This window comes from Saccostrea echinata, unplaced genomic scaffold (assembly GCF_033153115.1).
Source record: "Saccostrea echinata isolate AGI-Se365-2 ecotype Australia unplaced genomic scaffold, CSIRO_AGI_Sech_v1 ptg000046l, whole genome shotgun sequence".
Taxonomy (NCBI): Eukaryota; Metazoa; Mollusca; class Bivalvia; order Ostreida; family Ostreidae; genus Saccostrea; species Saccostrea echinata.
The window spans coordinates 12,284,453-12,311,562 of record NW_026889795.1 but is presented as its reverse complement, the minus strand read 5'-3'; the positions used below and the strand labels follow the sequence as shown (position 1 = coordinate 12,311,562).

Here is a 27,110-nt window from a genome sequence, read left to right as displayed (position 1 = left end):
CGGTTAATTCTTCAATTGTTTCTGAAACTAAAGTAAATAGTAATACATTATTGTAATGAGATGAGGTGGATAAAATAAAATAGAAAAAGTTGATGCTATAATTATTATTATCAAATGTTAAGTAAAAAAATTCATCATCAAATTTATAACACTGTTTTCATTACTATATTTTTTTTCTTTGGTAAAGTTCTTAGAATTGTAAAGTAAGCTGCACATATTAAAATTTTTCTTACTCTAATGTTATTTTTAAAATAATTTATAGTTATTCAGGTTCATTGTATTTCAAAACTGACTTCATGACTGGTGTATATAAAATTATAAATCACTTATGAACTGCATTATACCCATCATTTGATTAAAATTTTGGGAAGGAGGGTTGTACACAATAAATTTGCCGTCGTAGTTCCACTCATTAATTTCATCAACGGACACCCTTTTTCATTATTATTTACAATACCAATAGAGTGACTCCCCTTTCCAAATGTATGCACGTAATCAATTAATAAATAAAATTTATACAGATTCAGAACCGTTTTATTACCAAATAAACTCTATATACCTGCAATTTCCTCAACATTTGACTCGTGTTCTTGCTCTTTCTCTTGTTTTCTCCACTTCGATGTCCTCGATGTTCCTGCATATGGCCTGCGTTTTTTTGACGCCATTTTTTTCTTGGTCAAATCGTGCATAAGCTATTTCGTTTCGTAACTTATTCTTCCAAAGTTCCAATTCACGGATATCTCACATTTCTGATAATATTTTTTAACTGAAATTATTATAAATAAATTGTGAATTAGTCAGTTTACTTTCGTTTATATAAATAAAAAACGGTGGATGCGCACAGGAACATCGTACGATGTATTTAACCACATTTAGTTCCGGTACGTAAAGTTCCTAGTTGAAAGCGCGGCAATATTTAGGCCTAGACAACGATGTCAAAATTATTACTAGCCCTTGTCGAATGGCAGGAGGAAGGATTTCCCCTCGGTGTGATAAATTTACGTGCCATAGATGACCCGCGTCTCCCATTTGAAGATTACACAGTTGGGTTAGACGTTTATGCCAAATGCCAAGGATTCCTGGGGTCACATCCCGCCAAAATTTTAAAGATCGGTGGTAGGTTCACAAGATTATAAATTATGAGCAATATGATTTTTAAAATCATGTGTCTCATTTATAATTTATTGTACATTTCAACAGACGATAAATATCTTGTTTTCTTGTTTTAACACTATTTTAAATGATAATAAGAATAATGTTGGACATCTTGAGTTATTTCCCTTATTTACTGTGAAGTCTAAAACGGCTTTCACCCAAAACATGCAGTGAGAAGTCATTATAATCATGCATAACATATAATACTCTTGCTATTAAAATTTTTAATTAGTTTTTATTCAAAGGAATATGAAGATAATTAAACTCTTTCTAAATGTTTGTAACAATCAATATACATGTAACTGTACATTTTAATAGATGATAGAAGAGAATTACACAATGAAATGGATCTCCTTAGGACAACACCTAGATTGTGTTCCACTGAAGAAGAAACTTGGTAATTATACTTATTGATTTATTTATTGATTATGGTCTATTTGACTGTATTGAACTTGAAAAAAAGGGGGGTAAGCATAATTTTTTTGTTTAAATGGGATTTGTATCCAATATGTTTCACAGTGTGATTGCATGCAGAAATTAAAGATATTTTACTCTATAAATACAACATTTTTTATATATTAAAATTAACAGTGACTCCCCCCCCCCCTTTACTGATAAGTTGCTAAAATTTACATTTTCAGGTCACCTGAGTCACTCATCCGTTTTTGTCCATCGGCATTTGTCGTGCGTTTTGCGTTAACAATTGAACATTTTTACCTTCTTCTCTGAAACCCCTCAACCAATTTCAACCAATTTTGGCATATAGCACCTATAGGTGAAGGGGAACAAAAATTGTGAATTTCATAGTCCCTGCCCCCTTGGGCCTGAAGGGTAGGGCTGAAATCACCAAAATTAATGCAATCTTTAAAAATCTTCTTCTTTACTCCTGGACATCAAGCAGTCAAACTGTTGGCATGATTGTAATAAGGATTGAGCCCTCTACCAAAATTGTGAAATTCATGGCCCCAGGGTCGAGGGTTCTGGTGCTAGGGTGGGGCTATATACATCATATAGTGAAAGTGCATTATTTCTTTGAAAATCTTCTTGTCTGCTCCTCGATATTAAATAAACTAAGTATATAGTTATGATGAGCAAGAGTGCCTCTACCAAAATTGAGAATTTCATGACCCCAGGGCCAGGGGTTCTGGTGTTAGGTGTGTGGGGGGGGGGGGCTCTATTGATTATATAGTGAAAATGCATTAAATCTTTGAAAATCATCTTCTCTGCTCCTGGGTATGAAATAAACTAACTAAGTACATAGTAATGATGAGCATGGCTGCCTCTTCCAAAATTGTGAATTTCATGGCCCCTGGGTCAGGGGTTCTGGTAAAAGGGTGGGGGTGGGGCTCTATTGATTATATAGTGAAAATTCATAATTACTTTCAAAATATTTTTTTCAACTCCTGGTTATAAAACAAAGAAACAAGTGTATAGTTATGATGAGCAAGGGTGCTTTTACAAAATTTTTAAAACTTGTGGTCCCAGGGGTTCTGTTGTTTCTCGGGGGGGGGGGGGGGGGGGGGCTCTATTAGATTATATGGTGAAAATGTGTGAATTCTTTGAAAATCTTCAACTAATTGCATAGTTAGGATGATGAGGGTACCTCTTCCAAATTTGTAAATTTTCATGACCCTAGGTCATGGGTTTTGGTGTTAGGGTAGGGCTGTGTTAAATAGTGAAAATACATTATTTCTTTGAAAATCTCCTCTGCTCCTGGGCATATTGGAAGCAAACAGAGTAAAAGTTTTAATAAGCAAGGTATTTTTACCAGAATTTTGAACATCTGGACCATTTAGTCAAGTGTTCTGGTCCTGGCCAGGGCTCTATTAATTTGTAATCTACTGAGTGAGGTTATTCCCCTTTGCCATTCACCTTAAGTTTGATAATCAATCACTGTAGATAATGTATTTGAAACAAGGTATTATTTCAACTTGGAATAATTACTTGACATGGATTTCAATTAATTTTTCATTTTTGCTGTAGTTGCAATGTTAGTGATAATTTTTGCATTAAAAAATATTGTTTTTGTTGTAGAAAATGTAAAAATGGTAATATTTTCATCTTTATCAAGAAAAATTATGTTTCTATGCATGTTTTCGTGTTATTTATGTTGTTTGTTTGTTTATTTCATTGTTAATTGTTTATTTGTTTATGTTTTTTATTGGGAAAGGCCTTCTATGTTCTAGTTTGTTGTCACACATGCGCAGAAGGGTTAGTCCATGCCAGTCCATGCCAGGCATGGACTAACCCTTCTGCGCATGTGTTAATATTTTGCTTTCTATATATTCCGTATATTTCTGCAGTCAAACGGCATCACTACGTAATTGTTTAAGTATTTTACTCTATACTGAGGTACGATTGCATCGACATCGCTGAAATTTCCTACCGAGTTGAAGAAATCTGTTTATCACTGTCAGCAATGCGTAACCTTAGGTTTTCATGAATGAAGATTTCACATACCGATTTCCTAAAGAAATACATCGCGGGGAACGAAAATATATATCAATGCACATTCAATACGATAAATGCAAACACTTACAAATATTTTTTACAGTCGTAACAAGTTTAAATCCAACAAATAGCCAGAGAAACGCGTCCAGGTCAACACTGCCAATACACTACCAGACTACACTTGTTCGACGTCATCTTTCGAGGTGCGACGTCACAGGTACACTGTTTTCCCGAACTTTCTGTGGCAAAATGGCGAATAGGCATTGTACGTAATATAAGGCATTCTGTCATTGTAGTACAACACACAAACTTAATTTCTGTAGCAAAAAGTTTTCTTTTACCTAGGTAATCAAATAACAGAAGAGGATGTGAAAGTGGGAAGTGTTTAGTACAGAAAACGGGCTACAAAAATTTGAAGATCCACGATCCGCCCACTTGTTTCACCCCATCTAAAAGGTGCATTATTTAGTGTGCACATCTCGAGTTTTCAAGTCGCTGTGACGTCACACTCAAGTACAAGAACATAATGAAGGGAACATATTCTATTGAAAATTGTTTGTATCTTTCTATCCTGTTTTAAATAAAAAGATGAATGACATTTTAAAATAGATAATTATAAAGAAAAAGATATAGAGAAAAAGTTATTCGTCAATTATCGATACATTTTGATCTTACCGGGGGGGGGGGGGGGTTATCCTTTGGAAACAAATAGTCCGTCTTTCATACACTGGGAAAAATAGGGTGGTATGTAATGTAACCCCCCCCCCAAGTTTTGGCAGATTAATTTCCCCCTTCTTTTTCTTTTTTTTTGTTTCTCAACTTTTACCAAGGAGAAGTAAATTAAGAATCTGTCTCTCAAGTCTCCACAAACTGCCAGCCCCCCCCCCCCCCCTTAGAATCGAATGGTCGTCCCCTATTTCGTAAATCCCATGAAATGAAAGATCGATATATATATATTTTTGAAAAAAATCACAACCATACGAAAGCCTAGAAGGGTCAAATAAGAAAATTAAAAAAAAATATAAAAAGTCGTAATAACGAGATAAAAAGTCGCTATTACGAGATAAAAAGTCGTAAAAACGAGATAAAAAGTCGTTATTACGACTTAAGAAAATCGTTATTACGAGATAAAAAGTCGTAATAACGAGTTAAAAAGTCGTAATTACGACTTGAGAAAGTCGTAATAACGAGATAAAAAGTCGTTATTACGACTTAAGAAAATCTTTATTACAAGATAAAAAGTCGTTATTACGAGATAAAAAGTCGTTATTACGACTTAAGAAAGTCGTAATAACGAGATAAAAAGTCGTTATTACGACTTAAGAAAGTCGTTATTACAAGATAAAAAGTCGTTATTACGAGATAAAAAGTCGTGATAACGAGATAAAAAGTCGTTATTACGACTTAAGAAAGTCGTAATAACGAGATAAAAAGTCGTTATTACGACTTTCTTTAGTCGTAATAACGACTTTTTATCTCGTAATTACGACTTCCTTAAGTCGTAATAACGACTTTTTATCTCGTTATTACGACTTTCTTAAGTCGTAATAAAGACTTTTTATCTCGTAATTACGCCATTTATTTCGTAATAACGACTTTTTATCTCGTTATTACGAATTTCTTAAGTCGTAATAACGACTTTTTATCTCGTAATTACGACTTTTTATATCGTAATAACGACTTTTTATCTCGTTATTACGACTTTCTTAAGTCGTAATAACGACTTGTTATCTCGTAATTACGACATTCTTAAGTTGTAATAACGACTTTTTATCTCGTAATAACGACTTTCTTAAGTCGTAATAACGACTTTCTTAAGTCGTAATAACGACTTTCTATCTCGTAATAACGACTTTTTATCTCGTTATTACTACTTTTTAATTTTTTTTAATTTTCTTATTTGACCCTTCTAGGCTTTCGTACAACCAGATGTTTCACGTTGGCCATTACTTACAGAGTCTATATCGATACCCCCCCTTTTTTTTTTACACAGAAATAACAGCACAGTTGAAATAATGAAGGACAAACAGGACAAAAAAAAATGCGCACCGGTTTCAAAAGTGGGAACGGGGGGGGGACTTCCCAAAAATAATCTGACAAAAAAAGAAGAAGCAAATTTACTGTCACAATCCTGGAACTTGCCAGTGCTCGACCTTACAACATCAAAAAGTGTGTGTGTTTGGGGGGGGGGGGGGGGGCAACCAGCATCTAAAGGAAATTTTACCATAACAAAATACTATACTCGAAAAAAAGCCCCCCCCCCCCCCCCGGCGTTCTAGGGGCCTGACTTTTTTCCGCAATATTTATGTACATTTTTTCCCCTTCTAAATGTTATATTTTTCCTATCCAATACTTCACCTGAGTTGCCCTTTTCATTCAAATTTAAAAAAAAAATACATGTAACAACATACTGTAGACGACACCTTCAACCCAATACATATCTGATTGCATTGTCAAATCCAGAAAGAAGATTATAGTATCCTTCTGTTCATGCAATGGAGATATGGATTGCTGTGCCTTTATTTACAGGGAAAAAATCTCTTTAATTTAAAATTACAGGGAACCATTCATGAGGCGTATAGGAAGGACTATGTTCTGTAATCTCATATTTTAATTTACCCGCCATTCTTATGCATACGCACATGTATTGTACCAGTGCATGCGCAGATCAAAAAAAAAAAAAAAATCCGGGGGGGGGGGGGGGAGGGGTCCAAATCAACTCAAACTGATGTCGGAGTAGGAAATTTTTGGACAAGAAAAAAAAATAAGGAAATAAATACTGCGATTAAAACTTGCTTAAAGCTGACAAACCTATTCCATGGAGGATGTCACTCTCTTTAGTCAATTTTCTACAGATACGTTAAATTTGTTAACCAATTTACAAGGGATCTGTGGTTCCTAGCGGGGGGGGGGGGGGGGAGTTCCAAGGTAATGTTTTCCTTACTTAACAGAAATTTAACTACAGGTACTGTGAGCACTTATCTTATAAAATTATTTCCTCGCCCTCAAATGAGTAAATTGGCAAAGTACATTTCTTGGCACTAGTAAATGAGATTTGAGATTTTGTTAAAAGTTACATTGGCTACCCCACGTGTAAAGGGCGGAAGTACGGAAGTGTTACGGACAGACACCTCCATCATTACATGTACCCTTACTTTTCAAGCAGAGGTTTAATACCTCTGAAAATCCCAGGGGTGTCCGACCCCACCCCACCCCCTTCTAGATACTGTGAAGTCTTGCTTTATAGGATGTTACAAGTGTAATCATAGTTATTTTTTATTACTTGTTACATGTAATTGATATTGGTGAATTACTGAATGATGAGATAAATGGGAGAGCCTTATATGACGACCATTTGCACGGTTAACTGCAGCAATCGACATTTTCTCGAATGCAAAATCATCGATGTTACCCGACGTCTGGACTGTCGACGAAGGTCAGCAACACTTCGGGTCACTTGAAATTTTCATAAAGCTTCGTATTTATCAAAGTATTAATTGGATATATAGAATTGATTGTCCCTTCTGTAGTATATTTTAGGTACATGTAATATCTTAACATTCAAAGAAGCTAAGGTGCAGACTCTACGGATAAGAAGTCTCACTTACATTTCTTTCTTTTTTTTTCAATATTTATATTTATGGAAAGGGGGGGTCATGGACGCCTACGTACGCAACACGTTCGAGATAGTTTTTCAGCTTCTCGGAAAGGCCCAAGAAGTTGCGATTGTTGATTTGTAAGTTATAAATACAAAAGAGACAATCCAAAGCGCATTATGTACAAGCACAGCCAAAAAAGGTCCGGAAAACAGAAAATTATTAGAGGTTTTCAAAGTCCAAGGACAGGGACATGTATACTTGTATATACGTACCTGCTAGGGACCATAATCACATAATTTTCGTAAACAGTGAAAATAAAAGTTTCAAGTTAACACTAAGCTCGAACTTTTTTCTGTAAGACATCAATATCAAAAGACATACTAAAGAGCAGCTCATTATGTACTAATAGTATAGTTAAGTATAGACAAAAAGTCCGGAAAAACAACTAAGAAGGCATGACGGACGGAAAGGGGTTACTTGTACTCCATATGCCCCGGCCATTTCACGGCGGAGACATAAATGAAAACAATGTGCTGAAAAAGCAGAAAATTCAAAGTAAACTTGGAAACATAATTGAAATGGCGACTAACTATTACATGTATTACTAGTCATTGTCGCTTGCCGAAATGCACAGACAGTGATTTTACTCGTGTTTGATATGGATATCACACTCGGATGGAACACTGGAAATAATAACTACTCCCTTTGATGCAAAAAATCATGTCGTACCGGATTATTTCAAGCTGAATTGTATTCCGACTGAATCTGAAGGAAAAATGGTTGAGAAATGATAGAATTAAAATGATTAATAATTTATTCTTTTAAAACAAGTCAAGATTAAATTCAAGTGGATGCGCTCATGTGGAACTGATAGTCATATTGAGACGTTACCATCTTTTTGTTAAAATACATGTGCATTATTCTGTAAATGTCAAACTGAAAAAAAAGATGCACATGTTTCAAATCTTCCTTTATCCCTCTCTTAGCATAAACAGCATAGAGATACAGTCTTACCATGGAGTCTTTTTTGGTTTTTAGTGTACAATATAGATGGAATAACATACACACGCATCGAGATGTATGCACGTCACCTTAGATTTCCGTAAACAGGATATGAATTGTACATAGTGAATTAATTAATCGGGGGAAAATGGTTCCAGTCAACAACAGCATCACCCTCTCCCTTTTTTGGAGAGGGGTGGTAATGTCGTATACAGTGGATATTTCTTAAATGTAGCTATTTAATAAAATCAAGTCCAATCAAGAACAGCATCACCACAACCCCCCCCCCCCCTTTTGGGAGGGGTCATGTGAAGTGCATATTTCTTAAATATAGCAAATAAATAAAATCGCAACTCTATTAATTTTTCACTTTATATAGAAATAATTGATATTAATTTTTGGTATCGCTAACCCCCCCCCCCCCCTTTCTCCAGTTTAATTTTTAGTCTAAGAACCAAAATTGAGAGCGCAAATCGGCGACGATGTTGGAAAGCTTACGCTTTCTTTCTTGACTTCGATAAAGAACGAGGGCGCCTTTGATTTGGATTCAGCGGGAATATGGACGCACTTAAAAAAGTAAAAATTTCATTGATCCATCACATGATATTTTAGCATGCTACTGATATGTAGGGTTCCCATCAGTGTGATAATGATAAGGGGAATAATTTCCTAAAACTAGTATTGTATTGTGTTTTGATTTGCTAAATTATACAAAATATGGCCACATGAGTCATTTGGAACAAAATGTAACATTTTCAATTACGTTTTTCTATAACAATTTGCTATCTCTGAGTTGTCCACCATTTTAACGTTATGAATTTATGTGCATTTTAACTCAAAGAAACAAACAATTATTTGTGAAAAAAAATGGTGAAAAACAGAGACCATAAAAAAAACTTTCTCCCTGAAAAACCACACTGTGTAAATTCGCTGCTTCAATTTCGTTTTGAATGATACGACTGTAGCGCAGCATTATGTGTTACCTGTCAAAGACGGTGAGGAATAGATGATTTTTTGTTTTATCCTCGTATGGAGCATTTATGTATTTTCAAACATACAATCAAGTAGTTGGTAAGTTTTTTAACATTAATTGAATAAATAAATAAAACAAGATGTGTTTGTAAAACACTATGTCCCCGATGGTAACACAATTCTGGAGTGGGACGTAGACTACAGTGCAATAGTTATGGCCAATGTTAATTTTTTCAAATGTAGGTCAAAGGTCACAATTGAGGTCATATGATCAAAAATTTCTGTACCAATGGAAAGGTCTTTTCATAATGAACACTCATGTCAAATATTAAAGCCTTACCCTTGACAGCACAATAGTTATGGGCTAGGTTAAAGTTGACACCAGACAGACAAACAAACAGACAGACAGGACAAAAACAATATACCCCCGTGATCTTTCGATCCGGGGGCATAAAAAGATATGTAAATGCACCAAAAGCGAAAGCAATTCTTATCACCTATTCAATGAGATTGAGAAGATCTTAATATCCAATTTAATACATCTGCATAAGAAGACTTATAGAATACAATTTTTTAAACAAGGTATTTCAATGTAATGTTACATTTTCCTATTTGCGTAGCTTTTGTAAAGGTCTCTACAGCTGTGGTCAGCCGACCAATTCTGCTTGATTGGACAAGGATTTGTACACATGATTCCTGTAGATTACACGCCAATCTTCTAAATTATAGATACAGAGACGGTGTGTTTTATACGTGCCTATGACTAGAGATTAAGAGGGAATATTTCAATTATTCGTTGATACTGCATACGTACATGTATGTTTCTTTAACTCTTTATGATCATATATGCTTCCTGTCAGCTTGTTGAAGTCTTCATCCACGGAAAAAAAATGGTGTCACAGTTAAGGAGGTTGGATCCTGTCATCAAAAGTAATGAGAATTTTTTATCAAGTATATTTTTAGAATTTATACACATAGCTTAATTAAAAATCAAAACAAAAGATTGGGGTCAATGCACTTCTTTTGGCGCTACAGAGCATTTAGTTTGACCTTTTTGCACTGTAAATACGTCTTGCACATAAATCAATTTTTAAAGTTTTTCCTCTAATATTTTTTTTATTCAATTAAATTATGGGAACAAACACAGTTTTATTTCATCTTGAATAGACACCTTAAAATTTGTGACAACGAAAAAATTTTCAAATTACTCCGCATGTTCAATTATTTGACCTTTTTGCACTCAAAAAATTTCATTTTTCTGGCATTAAAAATTTAACAAGCAAAAAAATCATTTAAAGTAATTACATTTTACTGAATTTAAAAAGAATGGTTAAAAGTATTTTATATGTTCAGAAAATAAAATAAAAAGTGGGGGTCTGTGATGTTAATTTTTAGATATTACTAAAATAGTGCTAATTTTAAGCTTAAAATAGGGATTTTTTCCCCTTGATTTTCACAATATATTTGCTATATTTATCAAATATAATGATAGAATTCATGACATTTTATTTGATATATAATTTAGGACCAGTATAAAACAGTTCACTACAGAAAATAACTATGTGTGCAGACTGCATGTAAAAATAGGAATCCAAACTTAACATACTTTAAATACTTCGAAAGAGAAAAAATGATCATTTTCTTCTAAAAAACCTTCCGCCACAAAATATAGTTCCTCACTTAATGCTTTTGGTATGGAATTTTATCATGGATTTTTAACTGAATATAGTTTAACTGGCATTGTAGAATTCAAATTTATTGTAAGAATTAAAATTTTATGCAGAATTTTTGAAACATAGGTTAAGATATAAATCTGCTCCAAAGCTCAGGAGCGAACCTCGTTAAGGAGGCTGGGGGGTCAACAAATTAACCACAAATTAACCACCAGATTTAACTTAATTTTTTAGATATGATATCTTAAGCTGTCAACTATCATTTGGCAAAGAAAAATTTCAAAAATTTTAGTTTTAAAATTTGATCATTTTCTATATCTTCATATGGAGCTCTTCTTCTAAAGGAGATCAATATAGTCTAAAAATGGCCACAACCCCCCAGCCTCTTTAAGTCACATTATTGAAAATAAGAAGTGTGTGTCCTTAATATGATCAGTGGCGGATCCAGGAATTTCGTACCGGGGGGAGTAGAAGCCAGCCTTGGATCCGCCTTTGATGTTAACTACATCCGAGTGTGCTTTTGCTGATGTCTGATATAGATAAGAAAAATCCTCATTCATTATATGTGTGTTCTTCAAGGATAAACACCGAGGTCTACAAGTATACCGAAGACAATTTTTCTCCATTTTTGTACTGACAGGAAGTTTGAATTTATACAGATCTATGTCAATTAAAAGAAAAGCAAATTCTTGAAATACATTAAGTATTCTATTTTGTGATAAACCATTGGTTGTTGGAATGAATTAAGGTAAAGCATAACAAAATATTTTCCTCGTCTCTACAGGCACGTAGTATCATGGGAGGTCTGCCCCGGACCCCCCAGCTTTTTTTTTAAACATAACCTTTTACTGTTGAAAATGTTCATTGAAAAGCTGGTCCCCCACTTTTTTTTGTAGTAAAATCAAATAATGAATATGATGTAATGCATAATGTACACCCCCCTCCCGACATAGGATTTTCGAGTTCGGACAGTTGTGGATTTTTTTGTTTGTTTTTTTTTGTTTTGTTTTGTTTTTGTTTTTGTTTTTTTTTTTGCTTGTCAGTTCTTTTCAGGGTGTCAAATATTTCTTTTCTGGACCCCCGCCCCCCTTTCGATCAAAAAAACCCCCCGATACTATATGATTGATAAATACAAAAAGATGGTTACTGCAGTACTCGAACTCATGAACACTCGCGGTTAGCATGTTAATATATTCATTAAGATAACTTCTGGTGGTCGAGTTTTATATGAGATATTTTTCAAGCTACAAAAATAATGCATTCAGAGGTCCGCAAAAAAAATTACTTAAAAAATTATTAGCATTACATGATAACAAAGGTCTTTTATTGTTGTTGTTGTTTGTTTGTTTGTTTTGTTTTGTTTTGTTTTTTGTTTTTTGGTATCAAATCTAACATCTAGCAGCTTGAAGAGCTGTTCGTTTTAAATAAAGTTACATGTAATATATATCACCTAGCTGCTAAGTTAAGCTGCTACGATCAACTCATCAGAGACAGAAATGAACGACAACTCTGCAAGGGAGATCTGCTACGATCTTGAACACACATCATCAAATTTCACCGACACATAGAGAGTTCTCATTTTTAAGAAATTTTAATAAATCTACATGTATATATAGTATCAAATACAGGTATTAAGAAAAGTGTTACTGATCCTTTGTGTTGGCATTTTATGTTAAAAATTATACAAGGACAGATCCATTTTTCCTAAAAAAAAAAAAAGGGGGGGGGGGGGCTTTCACACAAACTCAAAAAATTCCGACTTAAGAATTCTTGTAATTAAATAGTCGCAGTAATAATTTTTATGGTTAAAAATTATTAAGAGTTATGTGTACGAGGAGTAAATATTTATTAGAAGCCATGCAGTTTCAAAGATCTCATAGGGTAAAGGGGGACATCATGCAACCCATCCCTAAAACTCGGGGAAAGTGGGCTTCTTCTTTAAACTGTTTAAAGTTTTGTGCTTAACTAAGGAAAAACACTTTGTGTAGCATACACTGTAAACTATTGTACAATTTTTTTTTTCGTTTTTTTTTTTTACATCAATATTTCTTACCCCCCTCCCCCCTTCCCCCACAAACATACAGATTGGATTCATTACGGTTTTCCATTATTTCTGGTCTATAAGTAGTAGAGTGTGTTTTGTTTCAATTCATGGCTTTTTGTGTTTCAGCAAGATTCAAAAATGAAGTGATAAAGGGAGGGGGGAATTAGATACTATTAGTCAACGCCACACTGATTAGGGGACGACCATTTGATTCTGAAAAGGGGAAGGTAAATTTTTCCAGGTCAGATTATTTATATTTTATATCGGTGAAGGATAGTTATTTATTTCCAAAATGATCGAGGACAGATTATTTATTTGCTTCTTTGCTGAAAAAAGTCTGGCAAAAACAAAACAAAAACGCCTATGGTGCGCCAAATTTCTATTTTTTGGAAAGGGGAGGGGGGGTAACACCAGTAAAAGACAGATTACATGTATTTATTTTCTGGCCAGTTGAGGAAAGCTTATTTATTTCCAACCTTTTCGAGGTTAGATTATTTATTTCCAAAATCTGCCCCCTCCATCAAATTGTCCCCTTATTTATTTTTTGCCTATTTCCAAAATCTGCCAGCACCCCCCCCCCCGCCCCCGTTTCAATTAGTCGTCCTGTAGGATGTAATTTGAGGAATAATTTTTTCTTTAAATCAATTTTGAAATGTTATTAATCTTTTTATTAAAAAAAAAAGAACTGAAAGATACAAGCAATTTTTAAAACGATATGGACACTATCTTCCCCGTCATAATATAAAGCTACTCTTGAGTGTGACGTCACAACGACTTGAAAACCCGAGATGTGCACACTAAAAATGCACCTTTTAGCTGGGGTGAAACAAGTGGGCGGATCATGGATCTTCAATTTTTTGGAGCCCGTTTTCTGTACTAAACACTTCCCACTTTCATATCCTTTTGTGATATTTGATTACCCGGGTTAAAGAAAACTTTTTGCTACAGGAATTAAGTTTGTGTGTTGTACTACAATGACAGAATGCCTTATATTACGTACAATGCCTATTCGCCATTTTGCCACAGAAAGTTCGGGAAAACAGTGTACCTGTGACGTCGCACCTCGAAAGATGACGTCGAACAAGTGTAGTCTGGTAGTGTATTGGCAGTGTTGACCTGGACGCGTTTCTCTGGCTATTTGTTGGATTTAAACTTGTTACGACTGTAAAAATATTTGTAAGTGTTTGCATTTATCGTATTGAATGTGCATTGGTATATATTTTCGTTCCCCGCGAGGTATTTCTTCAGGAAATCGGTATGTGAAATCTTCATTCATGAAAACCTAAGGTTACGCATTGCTGACAGTGATAAACGGATTTCTTCAACTCGGTAGGAAATTTCAGCGATGTCGACGCGATCGTACCTCAGTATAGAGTCAAATACTTCAACAATTACGTAGTGATGCCGTTTGACTGCAGAAATATACGGAATATATAGAAAGCAAAATATTAACACATGCGCAGAAGGGTTAGTCCATGCCTGGCATGGACTAACCCTTCTGCGCATGTGTGACAACAAACTAGAACATAGAAGGCCTTTCCCAATAAAAAACATAAACAAATAAACAATTAACAATGAAATAAACAGACAAACAACATAAATAACACGAAAACATGCATAGAAACATAATTTTTCTTGATAAAGATGAAAATATTACCATTTTTACAGTTTCTACAACAAAAACAATATTTTTTAATGCAAAAATTATCACTTACATTGCAACTACAGCAAGAATAAAAATTTAATTGAAATCCATGTCAAGTAATTATTCCAAGTTGAAATAATACCTTGTTAAGAATGAATTTTGATTCAGTTTAATTGCATGATAAGTGCATAATTGTTATTGATCATTTAACTTTATGCAAATAACACTTTTTCTAAAGATATGAGACTGCTTGGAGAGAAGGAAGAAGGGTGGTTGAGTTAGGGGTGTTAGCAGATGGGCTCTCTGGTTGTGAAGTTTGTGGTATTCCTCTCCATCTTTCTCATACCATGGGAATACTAACTTGTGGATTAGGTTCATTCCTGAAAGTCCAGACCAAGCTTGCCACAGGTACATATTTTGTATTTATTTTTCAGTTACAGTACATGTATATTATGAAAGGACCAGGTTAATTTCCTGTCATGAATATATTCTATTTTTCATAAATACATCTGAATTATATATTTTTAGGAATGGTGCATACAGGCATGGGACCTTCTCAAGTGAATGCACTTTTAACATCATTAAATATCCCCCCAATCAGTTCTAGGACACTGCAAAACAGACAAAATGAAACAGGAACAGTTATGGAGAAAATTGTAGTAGAAAGTACCAGAAGCAGCCTTCATGATGAAATTCAGGCAACTGTAGAGTATGTACATGCAGAAAAACACATCTATTGTAATATGAAAATTTTGGTTTTGAATATTTAGGACACTAAAATATATTTGATTTAAATGAAGTTATAATGTGTTTATCAGAATGTAAATGGATAGACGATGTCATTTAAAATTTTAATTTTTCTATTCTCAAATAAATTCAACTTTAACATATTACCTGTAAGCAGTAAATCCTATCATTTTCAATTAAAGATTTTAAAATAGTTTTCCTAAAAATATACTGCACAGTAACCTATTATTATATAAAATATTCATTTTAAGAGATTAACCACAATTAAGGTGGGAAAAACCAACTAGCTTCATGTTTCTGGTGGCTTTCCTGTGATTTTTAAGGTATGAAGGTACAGACGAGCTAACAGTCAGTGTTGATGCAGGTTGGCAGAAACGAGGCAGTGGGCGATCCTTTGACAGCCTCTCTGGTATGTTGTGCATATTTTTTATACCCCCACTTGAAAAGTGGGAGGGTATATAGTGATCGGTATGTCCATCCGTCTGTACGTCCATCCGTCTGTCCTTCCGTCTGTATGTCCGTCTGTTATGCTTTGGGGTACCCATCTCTTATCCACAACTCCTCTTATACCACTGGTCAGTGGATGAAATTTAATGAGACTTTCACAGAATCTTTGTTACACAGTGCCATTGTACTTACTTACTTACTTATTCTCTCCATGCCCTGGAGGACGCAGGAGGCGGTAAATTGTGCACCACCTATTTTACTTTTTGGTCTGACACATATTCGGGTCTACCAGAGCAAAACATGGACCTTGCCATTATGATCATATGGAAGGCAGGGGGTATCATTTAGTGAGCTCATTGCTCACAGTACCTCTAGTTTCTTTTAAAAGGAGTTGGATGTTTAACACAGTAAAACTTCAATTGCTTAAATTATTTTGAATTATAATTGTTATACCTATTTTATACAATATTTATATATTTTATAACAAATATATTTCATAACAAACCTATTATTTATATATTTTATCACAAATTCATTCCTTAGATAACTCAATCTGCCTGACTTTTTATTTGAAACAATATTTTTAGGTCATTGCTCAAAGATTGGATTTCAGACAGGTAAAATCATTGATTATGGTATACGAACAAAATGCTGCAAAATTTGTGAGCGTGCTACAAGAAGTGGAAAAGACCCCAAAGATCACGACTGCCGAGAAAACTGGGAAGTTATTTTATTTTCTGAGAGAGAGAGAACTGACCCACCTATCCTTTTCTCTCTATTATTCTCACTTTCAATAATAACTAATCATCATGCAAATGCATGTACTTAAAACTGCTTGAAAGCACTTGTGGAAAACAGAGCAAGCAAATTTATTTTGTGCGAGACATGTGAAACAATATATCCCATGAGTATGGTGTCCAGATAGGGCCTTTTACAAAAGCTCACCAGTGATTTCAGAAAAGCAGGCCTTTGCGCTTACAAACAACAACACATCAAGTGAACACAACTTCCCACAACACGAAATCACACTAACACACAACATGTCAACGCACAGGAATTTTAAAGAATACTGTAAAACAACAACATCCAAGAATACAAACATGCTTTATTACTATATACATGTCAATTAAAATGAAAAAGTGAAGTTATGTTTTCACACTGTATTTGTTAGAAAAAAAACATGGAAATTCATTTAAAATCATAGCAAAAATTATGTGTAAAAATATCATGATACATGTATTATCATGTTATTTTTTTTAAATCGTGATATATCTCCATATAAAATTTTGGCAATACCCATCCCTAATAACATAGGTAACTTTATTTATCTGATAACCCCATGCTTGACTTTATTTGAGGGAATTCTGCAAAATGATCCATTTAAAATGAGTTGTAGAGTGTATATTGTAAAATATAAACAGTTCTAGTAACACATAAAACATTTAACTAACTACAATAGCTTCATCTCAAGCTTTACTGGACTTCTTTTATATAGGCAGCTCTAAGGCGATGGAAAAGGATATGTGGCTAAAATGATCTCCAGAAAAATGGAAGAAGGGGTGAACATAACAAATGTGGTTGCAGATGAGGACACCACTACCTTTTGCCATTTGAGAAACGTCCACAAAAACATTACAAAGATTAGTGATAAAAACCATATAAGGAAAATTTTCTCTCCAAATTTGTATGGTTTACAATTAAAACACAGATCACTGAGCACTAAAGTTATTTGGTACTTAGTAAAATGTTTTAATTACATGATATCACAAAACAAAGGGAATCCGGTGGGAGTACAGAGAGGGTTGGAAGCACTAAGCAGACACCCTTTTGGAGATCACAGTGCTTGCAATGAATCTTGGTGTTCCCATATCAGCAATCTGAAACAGAAATATTCTGTTTTGCCATATGGGAAACCACTCAAGGACAGCCATCTTCAAGAGTCCATTCAACTTATCCGCTCCAAGCTTCTGAAGGACACTTCCAAACTCTCAAGATTAGGAAGTACACAAGCAAATGAAGCATTCAACAAATCTGTCTCCCTAAAAGCTCCTAAGAATCATCACTTTGGTGGATCTGCAAGCCTCAGTTACAGAGTTGCAGCAAGTGTTGCAGAGAAAAATGCAGGGCAGACATATCTGGTTGAGGTAAGTCATATATAGTTCTGCATTTGAGTGATGATGACAACTTAACATGTCATAGATTGAATATTTAGGACACCATTGAGTCAGTGATATATTTTAAATTGAACTTTAACATTATAACATCATACTTTTAATAGGTGAACAGAAGAGTTGGTCTCTCCCCAGGAAAACACACGAGGAAATTCTGCTATTTGCGTGATTCTCAATCAAGAAAGAGAAAAGCCATCGCAAGAACAAAGAGGAAAAGAATGCAACTGAAAGCCAAGAAGTGAGATTTTTAAATTCAAAGTTATTATAAGTATTACTCCACCTCCAACCTCTTTGTGGCGTTTGATTGTGTTGGACTACTCAGTCTGTCACATACCTAGAGCTTTACTGTATCATAATTTTTGCAAGGTGTATATAACGATAGTATTAAATGTAGACAGAAAAAAAATTAGTTGTGTAATTCATGCATACTTGTATATATTTACTTTGCTCTTCTTGATAAGTTTTGAAAATCAATTTTGTTTTGAAGTTTCAAATAGTTCAGTTATTGATATTTAAAATTTTATTGCCTTTATAGATGCCAGACTACAGCATGTAAAGAGATAAGAGAGGGGCCTACATATGAGTCTGGAGTTGGAATCTCTGATTCCAATACTGTAGTTGATGAAATTCCACCACCTTCATCTGCACCACAACCAAAGAGTTTGTCAACCAAAGACAAAAAATTTGTCTTCTTTGACCTGGAAACAACAGGACTTGGTATTGATGAATTCTTTTTCTCTAAATTAAATCTGTACAATTGATTTTAAGGAAAACTTCAAAAAAGTTGTCTAATATATTATAAATCATAAAAGAAAGCCAATGCTGATTTTGGTTAAAAAAAAAAAAAGGTTAATGAATGCCATTGTTGATTTTGTTAGTTTTTTTTTTATTTAATGAATGTCAATGCTGATTCTTTTTTATTTCAGCAAGAACATCACACATTCTGCAGGTGGCTGCCATTTGTGGGAAGGAGACATTTTCTTCCTATGTAATGCCTAAGAAGCAAATTACACCCTCTGCCTCCACAGTTACTGGCCTAAAGCTTGATAATGGGACCCTCTATCACCATGAGAGGAAAGCCAATGCTGTTTCAATTTCAAGTGCACTTGGTTCTTTTTTAAGCTATATTGAGAAGCAAGGCAGCGTTATTTTAGTTGGCCACAACATCAGAAGTTTTGATGTTTATGTTCTTTTTCATGTCTAGATTCTTGCTCTCTGTTAGATCGAATGTCAAACTGTGTACAAGGTTTTTTAGATACCAAATTTCTATTCAAACTTGTCCATCTCAATTTGTGTTCATATAGACAGGAACATTTATCAGATGTATTGTTAAATTGTACTTACAATGCACATGATGCTGTAGAGGATGTTTCAGCTTTTAATTACAAAGGTTATTTGAGACTGTTCATTTTTGTGATGATGAAGATTCATCCTCTACATTTACATTTCAGTATGCTTTGAGTGTCCATAACTACCAGAAGGTTGTAGATAGAAACATTCCATCCTTAAAATGTTTAATTGATAAAAATGTTCAGAGTGTCAGAATGGCAAGGAAGGTGGCAGGTAGTGGCCTAGACTTTGATTGTCTCAGATTAGCACATTCTAGAAGACCTGATGGAATTAATAATCTATTCACTGAGCAGTGTGACAACAAATCTGTCAGAGTTACGAAGTGCAAGAAAATTATTGATATTGTTACACAGTTTTTCATGTCTTTAAATGAAAGTTAAATGTCTGATCACTACATGCATAAGCCCTGGAGTGTTGCATTCCTGTATTTTCCTAACAAACATTGAGGTCATACATACAAAATTAATGAAAGAAGATGATTATTAGTTAAATTATATAAAAATTTATATTTTGCCTTGAAATGGATTATGTTAAATCATGTAAGAAAAAAGTACATTCTTTTACTTTGTTCATGCAGTAATTCATTTTTAACTTATTAATCATTATATTTATTACATGTAAATTATTAATTTATTTTAACTTAATATTTTAAAAGTTATTTTAAATTTTATGGAATGTGTTTTTTTTAATATATATTATGAAATTTTGTATTAACTCTTTCGGTTTTACTATAATTTAAATTGAGGAATGTGTGAAAATTGGAAAAGATGATAGAGAAAATTCGAAATATTATAATTAAGTCTGTTTCCTTTGTCTTTAAAATGCCAATCAATTATTTTTGCAGTTCAAAGTATCAGACAGGGTGACCTGAAAAAGATTTTGTTAAGTACATCAACTTTTTTTATTGTACATCTTAAGGAGAACATAATGAAATATTGTATGAAATTGAAAAATAACAGAGGAAATTCGGGTTATTTTGTAACAAAATATCTCAATATTTTGATCATTGACACCCACTTTGTAATTTATTTTTATTTCTTTTAGGGTGTATTCTATATGTATAAATCAACCATTTAGAGTTATCATCAGTCACATTTTTAGAATATTTGAATGAAAAAGGTTCATTTTTAGGCATAAAATGTTATAAAACAGAGGAAATTCGAGTTGCAGAAAATAATAACGTGATTGATTTTGGAATTGATTTTATGTTATTTTTAAGATAACACCTTAAATAAAAAATTCACGTGATAAAATGTTTCATTTATGTGCTCTCAAAAAAAAAATATTGTAAAAGATGAAAGTAACCTTTAAAAATTCATATCTACAATGTTGAATTCATTCTATAATTTCATTGGCTAATTGGAAAAAAAGTAGGTCATTGACCTAGATGTTTTAAAATGGATTTCATCAATACATACATATGTCTTACTAATTCAATAGCTGAGTTTTGATTATCATCAGTGGATTTTTTTTTATTCTGAGTAAACAAGTACCTTAACAGTGATGTTTTTTTTTTTCTGCAAACAATAAAAAAAAATCTAACACTATTATTCAAATATATTATTGTTTAATTTTGGTCTTCATTTTTGTATGTTGTTTAACGTCCCTCTCAAGAATTTTTCACTCATATGGAACGCCGCCACTTGCCGGCAGAGAGCTGCAAATTTTGTCCTATACTCGGCACTTACGGCCATTGAGCAGTGAGGGATCTTTTTCGTGCCAGCACCAACTGCGACACGGGACCTCGGTTTATACAGTCTCATCCGAAGGACCGGTCTCCACGTCCCACAGTGGGATTCGAACCCGCGACGTAAGGATCAACTCCTTACTTCGCGACTCTAGAGCAGACGCTCTAACCACTGCGCCACGCGGGCGACTTTTGGTCTTCGTAAATAAATACGAGGGGCATTTGTAAAGTTCTGAGAACTGGTTGATAAAATATTAACCGTTTCACGGAAATTATTGAATTTGATATCATTGGACAGATAACAAAAATATACACATATTGTGACGTTACTTTGTAATTTTTATTACGTAATAACTCCGAAAATGACGTCAGATCTCGAATGTCTAGCATACTGACCATAAAAATGACGAAACAAGAGACACAATTTCAGTGAAGTAAAATTTTAAAGTCCAGTTTTGTTCATTACTCGGATGCACGCTAACGGACACAACTGCCAGCTGGAAAAATGTTTACATAGACTACAGTCTATCATATGAACTTAAATTCAGGGGCTCTTATAGTTCTGAGATGGTTTAAGAATGTGTCAAACATAGCATGTTATCAAATCTCGCGCAAAATATTTGGGTAAATAAGACGTTGCTGTGAGAAAATCACAAAGTTGACAATCACAGGAAAAGAGTGGATGGTGTTACAGAGTTTGCTGGCATTAATTCGTCAGGTGTTTTAACCAATTTTGCGGGAACGATTAAAGGTCAAGAGAGGTTAAGCTAAGAGTGTCCTATATTTTCTCGTAAAAACCAAAATGGCGCCGGTGTAGTTCTGACCCACTGTAACTCGATATGTTCGAACTTTTTAAATCATGGAAAATAAATAAGATTGTACATGGTAATGGAACTCAGATGTATTTTATTGAGTCGAATGTCAAAAAGAATAGTGAGTTTTGGATTGCCGATGTTGAAATAATATGAAAAAAAAAAAAACCGCACAGAAACAAGTCCGGGGAAGACTTTTGTACGTCTTATTCGTAAACGGTAAGGGTCCTGATACTCAAGATACATTTGTGGAAAACATCATTTTTACACATCAGTTTTATGTAGAATATCTTTTATTTAATATAGTGGAGAGCTAAATAATTGACTGAAAATCCAGCTGTCATGTAAATAAAAATATTTTATGAACGCCTATGATAACTTTACGGTGCTTATTAATCAAGCAAAACAATAAAATATGGAATTGCTGATTTACCATCCCATTTTTACAGTCTTACTCTACCTCCATGCAAATTGTCTTTGAAATATCATTTCAAATAAGCCTTTGACAGCACTCTTTCAATCCTCTCATGTGGACAAAAAAAACGCGACTTTTCAGTATGCCAAACATTCGAGATTCTGACGTCATTTTTGGAATTATTACGTCATAAATGTAAGAAAATTACATTAATATAAGTGCAATTTTTCCAGCTCTTTTCAATGGTATCAAACTTATTAACTTCCGTGAAATGGTTAATATTTTAGCAAGCAATTCTCAGAACTTTTTAAATGCCCCTTGTATAGTTTTCAATAACGAACTTTTTTTTTTTATTTTTCTCAATATCACCGAATATGTTCATAAGTCAAGTACATGTAAGCATTGACACTAAGTTACAGATTGTTCAGAACCAGAAGAAGCCAGTGGCATTTTATGATTGAAAAACTTCTCTTCAGAGTTTTTTTCCTGACCTTTGAAACTTTTAGCTAAATTCCATCATATCACAGAGTGGAAACTTGATATTGGAAGACAGGGATACTTCTTTAAAAGTATCAGAGAATTCTTTTAATCAGACTCTGCAAAAGATTCTGTTTGTTCAAGACCTGTGCATCCTAACACGAGGTTATTACTTTTACAGATAAAGAAAATGACAAGCCTGCTATGCAAACCAGAAGCAATTCTTACTACATTTACATAAATTATATCTGAAGACTAATCACAAAAATCACTGCCTGTTTGATATAACAGGATACCATTCAGTAAACTTCAATACAACACTGTTTAATATAACAGGATACCATTCAGTGAACTTCAATACAACATTGTTTAATATAACAGGATACCATTCCGTGAACTTCAATACGACATTGTTTAATATAACAGGATACCATTCAGTGAACTTCAATACAACATGTTTAATATAACAGGATACCATTCCGTGAACTTCAATACAACATTGTTGTCCAACAACACCTTTTATTACCTGTATACGACATACATTATCATTTTTGTATGTTTTATAATTCTATCTAAATATACCTTGTATATTTCTTTTGAAAATATGAAACATTGTACAAATGTTTACTATATGCTTTTATGTCATTTGTCTGCATCATCTATGTCCTATTTATAAAATTATCACCAGTATGATAGTTAGTGTTCTCTTTAAATAACCATTAAAGTCTTTAACTACCATGATTCTGTTAGTGTTACCATGGCAAAATAATTTTGAGATATACTAAACTGATAAATTATAGCAGTATTTTTTTGATAAGTACTTATGAAAAATGAACAAAATATAAATATAAAACAAAACAATATCAGTACTGTATTTATTAATTATAAAGAAAATGTGTTTGATAAATTCTTGCAGCAAAGAAAATACGCAAAAAATGTTGACAAATTTAAACTGACATAGTTTCCTTTAAGGTTGGAATTTTTTCAAAAATATTTTGCATCTTTGTTCTTGACATTCGTCCATAGCAAATAAGATTAAAAAGTGAAACTGTGAAATTTCTTCATCTACGATCATTTTGCCAGTCACAGTCACTATGGCATGTCAAACGTTGCACTATTCGATCTTTTCCATTTGTATTGTATAACTTTCCATTTGTATTGTATAATTTTTATTTGTATTGTATAATTTTTCATTTGTATTGTATAATTTTCAATTTGTATTGTATAATTTTTATTTGTATTCTATAATTTTCCATTTGGATTTTATAATTTTCCGTTTGGATTGCATAATGTTTATTTGTATTCTATATTTTCCATTTGTGTTGTAAAAAAAATCATTTGTATTGTATTATTTTTCATTTGTATTCTATATTTTCCATTTGCCTTGTATAATTTCTTATTTGTATTGTATAATTTCTTATTTGTATGCGATAATTTTTCATTTGTATTGTATCCGAGGATTGTTTATTTATTTCGTTACTAAGGATGTCATTGGTCATAAAATTTAGTCTGTATAAAGGTCTAAGGTGCCCATCACAAACTTAGTCTGGTACCCTGCCCACAATTCCGATCGCGCACTCTCTACAAACACAAACTCGGTTCCTCTATTTGCGATGCATGCTAAGGGACGACCATTTGATTCTCGGGGGGTGTCGAATCCGATTATTTATTTTCATTCTCTCGCAGGAGAGAATATTTATTTCCAATATGACCAGAGACAAGGAGAAAAACAAAAAGAAGAAAATCCGCCCAAACCCGAAAACTCAGTTTTTTGGGGGTGGGGGTAGTTACCACCACTCAAGGTCAATTTATTTATTTTCTCAGTCAGCATTCCTAAGGACAGATTATTTATTTGCCATCTACCAGCGCTCCCTTTTTAGAATCCAATGACCGTCTAACATGCACGCAAATACATATGCCGCCGAAATATGGCTGAAATATTGCCGACTCGGCGTTAAACAATAATCAATCAATCAATCAAGCAAATACATATGAGCCCAGTTTGCTTTGAGCATCCGGAACATTTTCAACCCGATACAGGCTGAAACTTGACCAATGAAATCCTTCGTAACGAAACAAATAAACAGTCCGCGGATACAATACAAATGAAAAATTATCGCATACAAATAAGAAATTTTACAATACAAATAAGAAATTATACAATGCAAATGGAAAATTATACAATACAAATAAAAATTATACAATACAAATGAAAATTATACAATACAAATAGAAAATTATAGAATACAAATAAAAATTATACAATACAAATGAAAAATTATACAATACAAATAGAAAATTATACAATACAAATAAAAATTATACAATGCAAATGGAAAATTATACAATGCAAATGCAAAAGATCGAATATTGCAACGTTTGACATGCCATACAGTCACAAATACCTTTGTTTTTTTATCTCTGTGAAAAAGAAATTACAGAAACCTTTCCTTTATTTGATGATCTCTGGAAACGACAGATACAAAATGAAAAGTATTTTGGAAAAGAACTTAAAAAATGTACCTTCAGAGACATTTTATAATTTGTAAGTCATCATTTTTTTTTATTCATTGTAATGAGTTCTTTTTGGATTTTTGTAGAGTTGAGAAGGAAAACAATAACAATCAGAATAAACCAATAAATTTATTTACACAAAATAAATAAAATAGAAAACAAATAAATTCTATGTCACTCACTCACACTCTCATACAGGCTCTTACACCGAAAATGAAATAAATGTAATAGTAAACTGTTAACACAGTTTCACCAATTCCGATACTTTACATTATTCAATATTAACTTCTACAATTCTGATTCAGTAAGTATCAGATATTATATCAAATGAAAAATTCACAAAAATTGATTTAAATAATATTCCGAAAAAGCTAAAATAATTTTAGTTAATAATTATATATACTTCAAAAAATAATTTCCTTTTCTTAAACGGCTGAAAGTTACTCAATAGTTACTATATCACAACTGCTTATAAACGTTCACCGGAAGTCACACCACACATGCATCCGCCATTAGCACTCATCTAGGAACGTCTAAGTCTTGTACCGTTCTCTTGTCACCACGTGGTAGTTACTTTAACCGTAGCCCCGGGTCTACCGCCTCCCACTGCGGTTATCCTACCAACATCGGTTCCTGTTCAGCATCGACGATTGGACATGACACGACTGTCCCTCCATCCAACGCTCCCCACTGACCTCAAACGTTTATAACAGTCGTCAACTGACCCTCAGCCCGACTTCTATGTGTACAATATTCTCTCAGGACCCTACACACTGAAATGAATTTACGCTTACAAAAACCTAACCTATATTACAACTGAAAACCGGAAATTATAACAATAAACCAACTATTTACATTATTCAAACACTCTTACCGGCTAGAACTGCAAACACACGCTGCAATTATCCACCTAGACATGTTATATGGCTACCCGTTAAATTCTGTGCTATATCTCACCGAAATATATTCGCCACTTGTATAATCATGCAGGGGAAAACAACAAACGTGGCACACCTCCGGCTGGTCACGCTACCGGACACCAAACTAGATCTGACCACTCCAACAAAACCGATCCCTTTATATACTCGTAACAAAACAACCTCAATAGTAAGGAAACCCGTTAAAACCAAAATTAAAACAATATATACAAAAAAAATCAACTTCGTCACAAGGAACACACGGCGGGTGTGACCGGTCGGCAGGGGATGCTCACTCCTCCATGGCACCTGATCCCACCTCTGATGTTTGGAGGTCCGTGTTTGCTCTGCTCCTATTTTGTATTGTATAATGGACTTTTGAGCTTGAATACTGTTCGTTATCTCCATATATTTCATTCATAAATATTTTCTAAATATTTTTTTAATACGTTATAACGAATTCAACAAATTTGTTATAACCAAATTAATTCGTTATAACTAATTAAAAATAAATATATTTAATACAAATTTTATTTGGCAATTTTCTTAAATTAAATTGAATTAAAAATTATTTTTGAAAGATCCTAAATAGGCTCCGAAAGTTTTGTAAATTTACCTCTCTTATTTAGCTCATGTCTTATTAGTAGTTGTGACGTTACAATTTTTTTTTGCGGAAATTGAGCAAGTAAAATGACGAGGACTGAAATATAAAACAATTAAGGATATTTTTAAAAAAAAATGTGTGAGTTATTGGTGTATAAATCGCTAGTACGCTTCATGAAATATGCCTACGTGACAAGTCTGTGTAATTTATACACCAAATTTTTCACACTAAATTTAAAAACATTCGTTATATATACATTTTACATGTATAAAAGCACCATAATATAACTAATCTTTGAATTTTCCGCTGCCCTATATCATTATATTGTTATTAACGTATCTACCGTGTCTATGACGTCATATAATCCGAGATATCTTTGGCTCTGCAACAAAAAAAACGTGAATGCGAACTGTACGATTTTGCATTCG

General features: G+C 33.4%; 1 pseudogene; it reads left to right on the top strand.

The window, feature by feature from the left end:
- The first annotated feature begins 932 nt into the window (after positions 1-932).
- On the top strand, positions 933-19,720 carry LOC133202173 (uncharacterized; annotated as a pseudogene).
- The last annotated feature ends 7,390 nt before the right edge of the window (positions 19,721-27,110 follow it).